Source organism: Musca vetustissima, unplaced genomic scaffold (assembly GCF_032173495.1).
Source record: "Musca vetustissima isolate MV318-11 ecotype Yass unplaced genomic scaffold, APGP_CSIRO_Mvet_v1 utg1838, whole genome shotgun sequence".
Lineage (NCBI taxonomy): Eukaryota > Metazoa > Arthropoda > Insecta > Diptera > Muscidae > Musca > Musca vetustissima.
This window is the reverse complement of record NW_026874652.1, coordinates 1-14,935: the sequence shown is the minus strand read 5'-3', so window position 1 is coordinate 14,935 and position 14,935 is coordinate 1.

The following is a 14,935-nucleotide window of genomic DNA, read 5'->3' as shown; positions in this document are numbered from 1 at the left end:
TCGGTGCATGAAGATGACGAATTTGATCGTATATCCCATACTTAAATGGGTCAAGGGTATTCAATGTGTCAAAAAGGAGCCTACCGAATTCTGCAGGAAACCTGATAATAATATTGATCCCATTGAAAAGTTAATAAACTGTCTAATCTCCAAAACTGATATTCGCAAATGTTTCTGAAGTCGAAATGGAAGCAAATCGATTCAGCCATGTGGACAAAATGACCAACAGCTTGCAATTATTGACATATTTGATTTCGATGGATGTATTAATAAATGTCGATCAACGAGATACCGTGTGAAATGAAAACTTCGATGTCAATTGACAATCGAATTGTCCGCCTTCATATAAGGGTGTAAAGAATCCTAAACAACAAGACTGGTTAAGCCCTTAGGGAAGGGAAAATGTGAGATGCTTATACGGTTTTCTGAAACTACACTTTCGACCCCGTCAGAGAAGCAAATAACAAACTCGGAACTCGGGTGCAGATAAACCTGGAGCATTGCAGCTAAGCTGTTTTTTTTTTAACTCACCTCCTCCGCCTGCCCGTAGTGTTCAACAGGGAGTTTCCCAGAAGCATTTATCCAAGCCCACCGGATGGCATAAAGATCGTTACGTACGCGGATGACTGTACGATAATGGCGTCAGGACCAAAAAGGGAGTTCTCCATGGAGAGGAAATATCTCCGGAAGTCTTTACCTTTTTGAAATTCCACGACCACCGAATGACATTAATGAAGGGAAAATATCTCCGGAAGTCTTTACCTTTTTGAAATTCCACGATCACCGAATGGCATTAAGATTGTTACGTACGCGGATGACTTATAAGCCACTAAGCCAATGGTCACACTTTTACACATGGACTGCGGAGATGCGGCCACCTTTGAATGTGCATGTCGATGGGTCCACAATTCCCAACACCAATTACCCCAAGGTTATAGGGATCACATTCGATAGCCTCTATAAATCAGCCACAGTTATATGCGATAAGGTCAGGAGCTGAAACAAGGTTCTCAAATCGCTAGCCTGCAGCACTTGGACAGCTGACAAAGAATACTTGTTAACAACATGCACAGCAATAGGTCGGTATATAGTCAACTGTGCGGCTCCAATGTGGTCCGCAACGCAATGAAAAAATCTTCAATCCTGCCAGAATGCCGCCCTGAGGACGGTAACATGAGGTATCCTCTCATGACTCCAATAGACCAATTACATGAGGAGACGAAGATGTCGATGCAATATCAGCTTGGGTGTTATAGAATTAGCCATCCAAACAATCACTTTACCACCACCTAGGCATGTCAGGAAGGATCTTCATGATCTGTAGAGGAGCAGAGGAACAAAAGGGAATCTCTAGATCAACAGGTCTATCAAGCAGGATTGAATTGTATTCACACGGTTGCAGTTAAGGCAGCAATTTAAGAATATAGATTGAATACAATCCTCAAGAACACCCGCCTACAATTGCAGCAGAAGCTCTTCTGCTGCAACTACCACGACAAACCAGAGAAGTCCTGGCACACGAATTGATGACACGTTGGACAATTTTTAACTGCCCAGTCAAATCAACCCATTTAACCCCGTTTTAATTTTGGACACAACCGGTACAGGTCGCAAGCCTTTTTGAACCTGGAGTTAGAAATAGAACATGATTGAAGAGGGAATACAAAGCATTATAGGCTACTAAATCAACAAAACGTGGTGCAGAAAGAGTATTTATGCTAAGCAGATCTCTTCCCTCACCTCCTCAAAATCAATATCGCACAAATTCAAGAAACAAGCCTTCAACATCGATATCATGCTAATTCAAGTCCTAATTTCCGAGCCTTGTACATGGTGTAGAATTTTAGAGGAGGAGTAGCAGTCTTGTTCTATACGGCTTGGGGAAACTATATTTTCGGCTTCCACCAGAGGAGAGCAGGGTAGCAAACAGCAAATGCCTGGAACATTGCTGAGCTCTCTCATTGATGAGCTCTCCTCCTCAACTGCAGCGAGTCTTGATAAAAGTCATCTAAGACTATATCCTCCGTTAAACCTGACCCGACCCACCAGGAGTAGAATTTTGCAACCTACTAGAGGAGATGGAAACCTTAGTCCTAGGGCACATTGGCACAAACCTCGCCACCATAGAAGAAAAATTAAGATCTACATCATAATTAAAAAATGCCCTCGTTTTGTTCTCCTTAAAAATCGTTTACTGGGTCTTTCCAACGCATTACAATGTTGCTGAAGCTGTTATACTTTGCGGTTTAATAAAATATTTTAGTCTTACGTTGTTGCTGTTGTTGTTGTCTTTATTTTCCAAATATGAATCAAAAAGTCTAACAAAGGCGAAAAAATAGCAGAGAAGATAGAAAAAATACGTGTATAGTAGTAATTGTGGGATTGACGGAGGTTTTTAGCTGACTCGCTAGATGGTAGTTAGTTTGGTTGGTTTACTGACTGAGTGACTGACTGGCTGGCTGGCCAACCGGCTGTCCGATTAAGCTTAGTGGAAGTCGTCGTCAATCGCCGTCGCTTGTTGAATATTGTATTTCCATTTAAATGATTACTTGACATTGGGAATAAATGATTAATTTTATTTTGAAAATATGCATGAAAGACCAAAACTTATAATTAGATCTTTATTTTTGTGAATGTGTGTGTGTGGGGAAAAATCCAAAACCAGTTTGGGCTGTAACGGGGATTTCTAATACAATGTTTATATATTGTATTTTTTTCTACGATGAGAAGGCATTCAATTTTAATTAATATACAAATTATTGTGGTTTCATTGAAAACGATTTGAAATGAATGAGAATGTTACATTTTTTTCTATCGGTTCATAGGAAATAGATTAGCTCCCCAATCTATTTCCTATGAACCGATAGGTTAGGTTAAGGGATGTACGGTTGTTATTAACAATCGTCCACTCGAAGACTAATGTCCATTGTGATGAGAAGAGAGTGGAAGAGCAAAGAGAAAATACAGCGAGAGAAGAAGAGTGGAAAAATGGTTATTTTCAGATTTTTTACAAAGCTTAGGATCTGGTTATGGTCTATTTTAGAGAAGAAAGCTAGATTATCAATTTCACATCTTCCAAACTGTTTATTTCTTCTGCCAATCAGCGCTGGACATTTACAGAGGATATGTTCAATTGTTTCTAGTTCTTCTTCGTCCTCACAAAGACGACAGTAATCCTCTCCGCTGGAGTCCCACTTCGAAGTGAGAGATCTAATCTTGCTGTGACCTGTTTTGATCCCCACAATGATTTTGATCTCTATCTCATTATGTGCCAGCAGCGAAGACGTTCTCTTGCGAGACAATTCAGGCCAGATAGATTTTGAGATTCTGCAACCAGGTTCGATGAAATAGCCAATGGGTGGTTTCACAGATCCCGCAATCGGATGATTGCACGATTGTGAGTCCCCTCGAGCAAGCTCGTCGACTATCTTATTCCCTTCAATGTCACTATGTCCTGGAACCCAATATAAGCTAACTATCTATTGTATATCATTCAGAGCGGACTTGCAATCATGAACTGCTTTTGAGTTTACAGTACACGACTTCATCGCCTTAGGCTGACGTCAGAGTGCAAGCGAGAAGCGATGCGATAATACATCCTATAATAGTGCATGCTAGTTCAATGCTATAATATGTCAGAGTGAGTGATATAGAGAGCAAAGGGTGTTGTTGGTTTACATCGCCTATTTCTGTTGTAAACTGGTGTTTATTGACTCAAGAAGGATTCAGACGAAGAATTTTTCATATCGCAAAATATTTTCAAAGTAATTTTTAAAATAAAATTCATGAAATTAACAAATATTTCTGCATCAATTTTCCTTATTTTTTCCAAATTATTTTATTATTATTTAATTCAATTTGGACTTGAGTCCACAAAAATCCCGCCAGATTGATCCATGCCACTAAAATTCGGTAAGATACAAAAGAACGATGCCAAAAACCGATCAATAACGGTAAATAAAAATAATAAACAAAGAAACTCAAACCAGAGCCAAAGCGAGCTCTTGCTATAAACCATTGCACAACACGCTTTATCGCTTGCACTCGCTTGGTCTCGCTTGTAGCGTAGCATCCACTCTGACAGCTTTTGCGCTATGCCATAAGAAAACACACGCAGAGGTTTATAGCGTCGTCTAGCGACGGCAGTAATCACTTACTGCCGTCCCGTAATGACGGCAGTAAGTGATTTTACTATCTCGGTCGCTTTCGTGATTGCAAGGATTTCTGCTTGAAAAACGCTACAAAAATTGTTAAGTTTATATGAGTTATATGTTTCTAATTCCCTACAGTAAACCAGTGGCTTCCTCCATCTTTGACCCGTCTGTAAAAAATAACGGACCTAGGAGAGGTAAGGCGCCACTAGTCCAGGAAACTCTACATTGATGACAATAAAGTCTCACTAATATGACTATTTCTCAAGAGGTCACAACCTGGCGTAATGTTTAGGATACTAGCGTGACCATAGTTCAGGGATTTCCAAGCATCCGTTTCCCGGAGCCTCAGAGCACATCTGGCCGCGTGGTATTTAATCAGAATGTCTAGTGGTTGGAGATTCAAGACTGCATTCAAGGCTGCCTGTGGTGTACTTCTTAACACTCCGGTGATCAGGATTGAAGCCGATCGCAAAATTTGCACAATCACTAAAGCTATTCTAAAGATATATCAGTCACGAAGTCAATTGCAGGCACTTCATAAAAGGCCCAGTTCGAAGGATGCAGAATTCTGACATTTTATAACTTCAATAATGTTTAAGAGGTCATAATCGATAGCCTTTAAAATTGGGGACGTAGAGATAAAATTCAGATTCAAAATCTGCTTCAACAGATTACTGGCTAGCCATACATATGTCAGCAGCATCTTTTTGTTGACCCCCCTGCCACCAAAAAAGGCAACCATATGTAAGAATGGGCAGAACTATCGTCACATACAGCCAGTGTATGACCTCCGGTCTTAATCCCCAGCTCTTACCTATAGAGTTTTTGTATGAGTAGAGTGCCAGCAGTTTTTTCTTAGAGCGTTCCTCAACATTCCTATTACACGTTAATTTATGGTCAAGCATAGTGCCAAGGTATTTTGCCTCTTTAGAAAGGGTTAGGGTCACTCCTACCAGTGATGGCGGGCGGAAACTAGGAATCTTACGTTTTCTAGTGAAGAGCACCAATTCTTTGGCCCAGTTAGATAGCGCTGAAAGGGCACCCACCAAATGGATCGATAGAACAAAATTTAACACTCTCATCATTTCAAATAATTTTTCTTGGGGACTGAAAAGAAATATTTTAATGGACTTTTATTTTTTGAGTTAAGATCTGAGAATTGGCAATATAGTTTTAATTATCAACCAGAAACCAATGTCTTTGTCTTTTTTCCAGTTTAATTACATTTTTCCGGAATGTCCTGAAAAATAAAATTTAATATGGATTGATTTGGAAAACTTTGCAATATTAATAATCATGCTTTTTTTTATAAATGTTTTGAAAAGGCTGCCAAAATATTCGACATCTACAGGGTGAGATGAAAAAGCTGCAACCAACTTCAGACTGCTGTCATTTTTAAGCCACTCGTCCGACAGCTGATATTCCATTGACAGTGACAGCTCATAATATTGTATACAATCGTACAAAAGCACTTTGGTGAGAATTTTCCAGAAAAAAAGTTATTCCAGATGGAATTCAAGCGTCATAGAGTGATTTCTTTATATTTGGCTGGTAAACCACAAGTGGCTATGGTTAGAGCACTCCAGCATTTAAATGTGAATAAATCTTTCGGGTCTCGTACCATCGCTTGTTACCGTGATTCTGGTAGCATAGCCCGATGTCAAGGAAGTGGACGTAAGAAAACAGTAACATCAGCAGAAATGGTTCGGAAAGTAAAGAAGCAACTTGATCGAAACCCGCGTCGCAATGGCCGAAAAATGGCTCGTGAGCTGAACTTATCGCAATATTCCATTCGGCAAATATTGAAAAATGAGCTCGAGGTAAAGCCATTGAAATTCCAAAAAGGAGCAAGAACTTATACCGCATCTCAAAAGGGCTAAAGAGTAGCTTCGCTTGGCCAAAAGTGCTGAACTGCCGAATTTGGTTTTCTCCGAATGAGAAAACATTCCTTCTCCAGCAGTTTGTAAACAAACAAATATGTTCTTGTTTACTTGCCAAAAAAGAGGTCAGCAGAAAATGTGCACCTTCATTTGACCACCAGAACTCAAGCGCCAGCCATGGTGATGGTGTGGACCACCATAACAGCCAATGGTCGCTCTCCGCTCGTATTAATCGACCGTGGCATCAGAATAAATGCCGAATATTATTGCGAAAATATTCTGAGGGTTGCATTAAAGCCTTGGGCAGGCAAACATTTTGAACGCAGACCTTGGATATTCCAAAAGGACTCAGTACCATCGCACTCAAAACGCGCCACCCAAGAATGCTTACAAAATGAGGTTCCTCGCTTCATTTCTAGGCCACCAAAATCTCCTGATACCAATCCGTTGGACTATTGTGTCGGGATTATTTTGGAAAGCAAGGTTGGCACTCCAAAAATACCAAAGTGCCGATCACCTCAAGCAAGCGCATCGCCTGGAATGGGCCAAAACACCGCAGAGCAACATTCAGGCAGCGTGTGACGGTTTCATTGGCCGTTTGAAGGCCATAATTTGTGCCAAAGTTGACCAATTCGAATAAATCTAAACGCATTCTAAAATTTGAAGCTATTTCCGACTTTTGTTGCTTTCGTTCAATAAAATTAAAAATTATGGCCTTTAACTTTTGTTGCAGTTTTTTATCTCACCCTGATTTTTTTTTCATTCTTAAATTTGTCACCAGAGAAAGTTAATCTCAGCGAGGTGAATACTTCAATTTCGATACATTGAAAGTCTCTCATGGGTACTCACAGAATTCATTCAAAAATATTCAAATTCAAATGGAATCGGAATATACCAAAAAGCAATATTCATTCTAGAAACCAAACAGAAAAAATTATATGGTAGCTATTTTTATTTTCTTTCAACTGAAGTCTGTGGTTTCAATGTAAAAAAAAGGTTCTCATTTCAGCTAAAGAAAACATTTAAAATCGTAACCACAAAAATACACACAATTGAAGGAGAAAAAAGAACCACGAGAATTGCGATGCTATAAATATCAAAAGGGATGAATAATTTTATTTTTATGTTAAATATTTCTTAGACCTCAGGAGATATGAATATTCCATATAAAAATGGCAAAAATCCTCGATTTTTTCGCCAATGATGGTTTGGCTGGTTACTTCTGTAACCCCCAATTAGATATTGCATCGACATCTTCGTCTCCTCATGCAAGTGTTCTATTTGAGTCATAAGATGACAACTCATGTTGCAGTCCTCACGCCGACATTTGGTAGGATTGAAGATTTTTCCATTGCGGTGCACAAGACCACACTGGAGTCGCACGTTTTACCATAGACCGACCTATTGGTGTATATGCTGTTAACAAGGTTTCTTTGTCAGCTCCCCAAGTGCTACCGGCTAGCGATTTGAGAACCTTGTTTCTGCTCCTGACCTTATCGCATATAGTTGTGGCCGACTTGAATGTGACCCTAGAACCTTTGGGTAACTGGTGGTCGGGATTGTGGATCAATCGATCAATCGAAGGTGGCCGCATTTTTGTGCTGTCCATGTGGTAAACATTGTGACCGTCCTCGATATTTCCAATTTTTTTCTATTGACGATTTTTTTCTATTGAAAAAAATGTCCTCAGGCGGACCTAACGAATTTTTTTCTATTGAAAAAATGTCCTCAGGCGGACCTAACGAATTTTTTTCTATTGAAAAAAGTCCTCAGGATGGGATCTGACGAATTTGTTTCTATTGAAAAACTGTCCTGAGTATTTTTTTTCTATTGAAAATAAAAATATCCTCAGGCGGACCTGACGATTTTTTTTCTATTGAAAAAATTTCCTCAGGCAGACCTGAGGAATTTTTTTCTATTGGAAAAAAATGTCCTCAGGCGGACCTGACGAATTTTTTTCTATTGGAAAAAAATGTCCTCAGGCGGACCTGACGAATTTTTTTCTATTGGAAAAAAATTTCCTCAGGCGGACCTGACGAATTTTTTTCTATTGGAAAAAAATGTCCTCAGGCGGACCTGACGAATTTTTTTCTATTGGGAAAAAATGTCCTCAGGCGGACCTGACGAATTTGTTTCTATTGGAAAAAAATGTCCTCAGGCGGACCTGACGAATTTTTTTCTATTGGAAAAAAATGTCCTCAGGCGGACCTGACGTATTTTTTTCTATTGGAAAAAAATGTCCTCAGGCGGACCTGACGAATTTTTTTCTATTGGAAAAAAATGTCCTCAGGCGGACCTGACAATTTTTTTTCTATTGGAAAAAAATGTCCTCAGGCGGACCTGACGAATTTTTTTCTATTGGAAAAAAATGTCCTCAGGCGGACCTGACGAATTTTTTTCTATTGGAAAAAAAATGTCCTCAGGGTGGGACCTGACACATTTTTTTCTATTGACAAAAATATCCTCAGGCGGACCTGACAAATTTTTTTCTTTTGAAAAAAATATCCTCAGGCGGACCTGACGTTTTTTTCTATTGAAAAAATTTCCTCAGGCGGACCTGAGGAATTTTTTTCTATTAGAAAAAAATGTCCTCAGGTTGGAACCTGACGAATTTTTTTCTATTGAAAAAAAATGTCCTCAGGTTGGAACCTGACGAATTTTTTTCTATTGAAAAAAAAATGTCCTCAGGTTGGAACCTGACGAATTTTTTTCTATTGGAAAAAAAAATTCCTCAGGCGGACCTGACGAATTTTTTTTTTATTGAAAAAAAATTTCCTCAGGCGGACCTGACGAATTTTTTTCTATTGAAAAAAATATCCTCAGGCGGACCTGACGAATTTTTTTCTATTGAAAAAAATATCCTCAGGCGGACCTGACGAATTTTTTTCTATTGAAAAAAATGTCCTCAGGCAGACCTGACGAATTTTTTTCTATTGAAAAAAATCCTTAAAGGGCCTGAGGAAATTTTTCTTATAGAGAAACAATTGCTTAGAGCCTTAAAATAAATAAGCCTTAAAAAATAAATGAAATAAGGTCCCCTGTTGTCAATGCTGTCTATAAACAAATAGCCACCACCCTGAGCACGCCTTCACATTGAATATGAAATACTGGCGCTATGAAAAATAAAATAATAAATAAAATTTACCAAGTTCGCCTACGCTTATTTCATTTACACACGTTGGGAAATAATTTTCAAAGCTTAATTAAGAGAGGAGGAGAGGAGAAAAAACTGGTACGATTTATTTAAATGTTTATACAAAAAAAAAAAATAAACGAAACGAAAACCTAGGTAGAGGTATCTAACCTACCCAAGAAGACAATGTATGGTAACAATTTACCACATATGGCGAGAATTGGTCTCTCTGTGTGAATGGCTGTCATTCATGCCCAAGTGCAGTGCGAGGAGGTGCAGTGTAAAATGCAGCAGCCAAGCCGAGTCAGACAGCGAACCAACCAACCAACAATAATATGGGCATGAGATTTTTTTTTTTTTTTTTTTTTTGTAAATAAATTTATGTAGTATATTTCATAATTTTTTGTGTTGAAACGTAATTTGTTGACGTTACAGCGGCCACAAATAGTGTTTGTAATATACCCACATGCCTACATAGATGAATATATGTGTGTGTAATAGAAAAAAAACTGCATATCTCTGTATAAAGTTGAACAAACAAACAAAAATCATTTACGTCAAATATCATTATTTTTAATTTGGTTTTTTTTTAGTGTGTGTTCAATATTTATTCACATCTCATTTCCCATTCAAATTTATGAAAAAAGCAGCAAAAACAATGTGTTGCTATGATGATCATCAAAATGCAGCAAAAAAAAACATTCTAAAATAAAAATTGAATTCATTTTTGCAAAATGTTTGCCATTCTACTACTCGTTGCTTTGACGTTTTACAACGTTGGAGGATAGAGAGAGACTGGAGGCAACATCGTAACACGGCAATCATTACTTTTTCCGCCGTTCGCAGGCATTAGTATGCGTGGTTTTATATTTGACGGGATCGGGATCGGTGTTGAGAGTTTCTCTCTCTTGAGAGAGTAATTAGAGTTGCGCTATTTTTAATTTTGTAACAAGCGTACTTTTTGTTCACAAAAGGTACGAATTGACATAAACGTACCAAAACAAAAATTAGATTTTTTTATTATTCGTGAATACATTTACGCTTAAATTATAACATATATTATTTATGCAAATAACTGGTATAAATATTGGCCAATATTTCTCGATAATTATGATTTATTACCATTTGAAGTAGAATTTTAGGTACCTTTTCGTACTTTTTTGTTCCTACCTGTGGTAATGTTTTCCAACACAATTCACAATTTACCACTGAGAGAGAGAGAAACTCTCAACACCGATCCCGATCCCGGCAAATATAAAACCACGCTATGCAGCACACACACTCTCTCTCTCTCTCTCTCTGTCACTTACAGGAGGCATACAAAAGAATATACTGTAATGAACAAGTGTTGTCAACACACAAAAAAAAATGTGCGTTTTTGGAGGAAAAGAAAACGCAAAATAAAATTTGGCATTTTAAAGAAAAAAAACGCAAAAATATCGTTAAATGATTTTAAATAAAAAAATAATAAAATAATAAAAAAAAAAATAATAAAAAATTAAAAATAATAATAAAATAATAAAAATAAAATAAAAATTGCCAAAAAATATTTCAGAGTAATCAAACAATTTTGGTATTAAAGGAGTATTGGTAATTGTTCGAATCGAATAAAAAACACGTAATTAATGCAATTTTGACGTTTTTTTTTTCTTCTCAAATATAAACGAAACTGTTGAAATAAAATCAAAGCTTCTTGTGATAAAAAAAACAAGTAAAATATTATGTAAATTTGAAGTTTAAAAAAAAAACAAAAACCGCTAAAAAATTATTTTTTGAACAAAAAAAACGTCAGTGAATAAAATTTAATGCAATTTGTGCGTTATGCGAAAAAACGCCAAAATACGACAAAGATTATTGATACACGAAAAATTCCAAATACAAATTGTATGTAAAAAATAAAAATCAAATAAACATGGTTTTAAAAAAATGAAGTTTTTTTATAAAATCGCCTAAATACAAAAAAGTGATTATTGTATGTTTGAGGTTTTTTAGACGAAAATTAAAATTTTTAATTTTTTTTTTTTGAAAAACGCTAAAATAAATTATTTTGAATACAATTCAAAAAAAATTTTTGAAAAAAACGTCAGTGTAGTTATTACAAAAAAAAAAACGCCAAAATTGCAATATTACCTAGGACAAGGATTATTGATACACGAAAAATGCCAAATACAAATTGTATATAAAAAATTAAAAATCAAATAAAAATGATTTCTAAAAATAAACATTTTTTTTTTATAAAATCGCCTAAATACAAAAAACCCTTATTGTAAGTTTGGGGTTTTTTAGACGAAAATTAAACTTTTTTTGTGACAAAAAACGTTAAAATAAATTATTTTGAAAACAATGTAAAAAAATGTTTGTTTAAAAAACCCTCAGGGTAGTTATTACAAAAAACGCCAAAATTGCAATACTACCTAGAACAAGGATTGTTGATATACGAAAAATTCCAAATACAAATTGTATATAAAAATTAAAAATGAAATAAATAGAATTTCTAAAAATGAAATCAACAGTTTTTGTAATAAAATCGCCAAACTACAAAAAAAAAAACCTTATTGTAAGTTTGGGTTTTTTTAGACGAAAATTAAAATTTTTTACTTTTTGTGACAAAAAACGCTAAAATAAATTATTTTGAATACAATTCAAAAAATCTTTTTTGAACAAAACGTCAACGAGGTTATTTAAAAAACGCCAAAGTTGCAATATTACCTCGCCAAGCTACAAAAAAACCCTTATTGTAAATTTGACGTTTTTAGACGCAAATTAACATAAAAATTGTTGAAAAATAGGGACAGCGAAACAAAAAAACGCTAAAACAAGGATTGTCAATTTACGGAAAAAATGTCCAATAGAACTTTTTTTATAAAATAGTTATAAATAGCATTCCGAAAAATAAAGTCTACGTTTTTTGGTGATAAAATCACCAAAATACAAAAACGTAAATTTGGCGTTTTTTGACGCAAATTAAAAACGTTTTTTTTACAAAAATTTCTGACGCTATGTATGAAAAAATATTTGTCAATTAAAAAAACGCTAAAATAGAATAAATCTAAAACAGGTCATAGGTTATGTATGAAACAAAAAAATGTTGTCAAATAAAAAAACCACACACACACACACACAAATAAAATGTTTACATTACAACATAAAAATTAGAAAACTAACATTTTTGAAGAAAGCTGTAATTTTACAGCTTTTTGCAAAAATCACAAAAAAACGCCAAATGTAATCTTGACGTTTTTTTTTTCCTTAAAAAAAGGAAATGGCTTTTTGTGAAAAAACCACAAAAATAAAAAAAAATAAAAAATATAAAGAAATAAAATAATGTAAATTTTACGTTCAAAAAAAAAAAAAACAAAAACCAAAAAAACGCCAAACTACATTTTTTTTGCAGTGTCTAAATACTGCGTATTGCAAAAATTTCAAACTTGATTATCCTTCCAAACCTAAACTGGATTATCCGTCCAAAAATCATAAACACCAAATTTTTAAAATTTACAAAATCTTTAAATTAAAAATAAATTTCAAGTTTCCATTGCAGACTCATTTATTGACAAAATTAATTAAAATGTTTATAATTTAAAATATTTTTTTTTTTTTTTTTTGAAATGAATTTATTTACTTTTTCAGATCGGTATATTAATAATTACTGCCAAAAATTTCATCTCTCTTCATACACTCACAAAATTATGATCAAATGCCTATTCAAAAAAAAAAACGCAAAATTGACATCACTGTAAATTCTCAAAATAATTGGCAGCAAAATTTCACAAATATGTTTCAATTCGTTACGTTCAATTCGTTTAGGCGAATATGTCTCACATTCCTGATATAGTTAAAAACAACATAAAAATACAAATATTGTTACAAAATATTATCTCGAAATAATTTCATTTGCACTTTATAGGTCTTTTTACAACCAACAGAATTCAGAACCACAAAGTTGGCATCACTGTTTATACACTTCCACAAAATGATCATCAATGTTTATTTTTTAACACTCAAGCTCTTTATGTAGATATAGGAAATTTTATTTTACTTTCAGATTTTCTAGTTTTTTTTTAATATTTACAATTTTCACATCACGAATTACAAATTAATTAAAATACCGGCAAATTTATAAAAGAGAAAAAAAAAACACCAAAGTGTCAGCATTGTTGATACTTTTTTTTACTTTCCAATTTGTAATGTGGAGAGTAGAACGAGCGCAACACCTTTATAAAGGAAGCGAGAGAGAGAGTACGAGTACACGGTTCTTTTTTTTCAGGAATCTAAAAGAAACCATGAAAATCAATCAAAGCATAGCACAACGCAGGAGTAAACCAAAAAAACAAATCTACCTATTCAACTTTTTGATTATTATTTTTTTTATACAATTTCATTTTGTTCTTGTCGGTATTATTGTTTTTGTTGCACACGGCTGCTGCTGCTGCCGCCGCCGTGTGTTGTTTGTTTGTCTGTTCCTGCTGTCTGGTTAAGTGTTTGCCGCTGCTGCATAAATGAATACAACGACGACGACAACGATGAGGACGAGCGAACGAGGTGAGACGACAAGTGTTACCAAGTGAGGGCTGGTGTTCTGAGCAAAAAAAAAACAACAATAATAAAAAAGGAAAAACAACACAAAATATACACAAAATCAAACATGCACACAAAGTACATACATATACACACGCGAGCCATCAATAAGACAAGAAAATAATAAAAAAAAAACACACAAAAACAATCCAACGCAAGCAAGAGGCTGCCTGCCTGGTTGACTTGGCTGACTGTGCTCTGTGTTGTGTGTGCGTGTATATGAATGAAAAAATGCACACAAACACACTCACTCACAACTCTCAGGCAAAACATGAAAAAAAACGATTCTTCAACAAGAAAAAAATATATAAAATTCTGACAATTTGTCTGACTAGATGCCAGGGTTGCCAGTTCCCGGCAATATATACATGGCTAACGAAAAAGGGGAGCCTCGCAAATTTTGGCTGCCGCTTGTTTACAAAATAAGCCATGGTAATTTGTGTGTTTGTAATAAGTGTAATTTTTGTTGTTGTGGTTCTTCTTCTCATTTGTTGGTAACCCTTGCAATATTTTTTCGCTTTTGTAAAAATATACAAAAGAATTTCAGTTTAGTTCTTATAATAATTGTTACTTAATCTTTTTTTATTAACAAACATTTTTTTAATAGACACAATCACTTACCGTCTAGTTTTCTGGTAGATGATGGACACAGCAAAGAATGGGTTATTGTTGTTGTTGTTTAGCAGAGAGCCAGATCAACTCCACAAAGCAATTAATCAAAAAGTTTTATTTATTGTTGTTTATTGTATTCTCTACTTAATTTACACTCTTTTTTCTTTTTGTCGTTATTTTTTTATATTTATTCGTTAAATACACACATTTTTTTATTTTGTTTTATTTTTCATTATTTTTCCACTTAAATCACAACAGCATCACTTTGAAAAAAAAAATGAATTCTTTATTCTTTACCGATTTGTTATTACACAATTTTCGTTTTTATTTGCTTGTACTTCTATCGTGTGTTTGGCAAAAAAAATTTTCGAAATTATTCCATCACTTCTTGATTTGCGGCGGCGACTCCTCGATAAATGAAAACTGCAATTTTTGCAAATTTCTTATTGAATAAAAATGCACTCAGTCTCGGTCCGTCTGTCCGTCCGTGCCCAGCCAGCATTTGCACTGAGAAAGGAGGAAAAACAGAAATTAAATAAAATTTATTTGACAACAAGAAGCCGCGACGACAACGACGA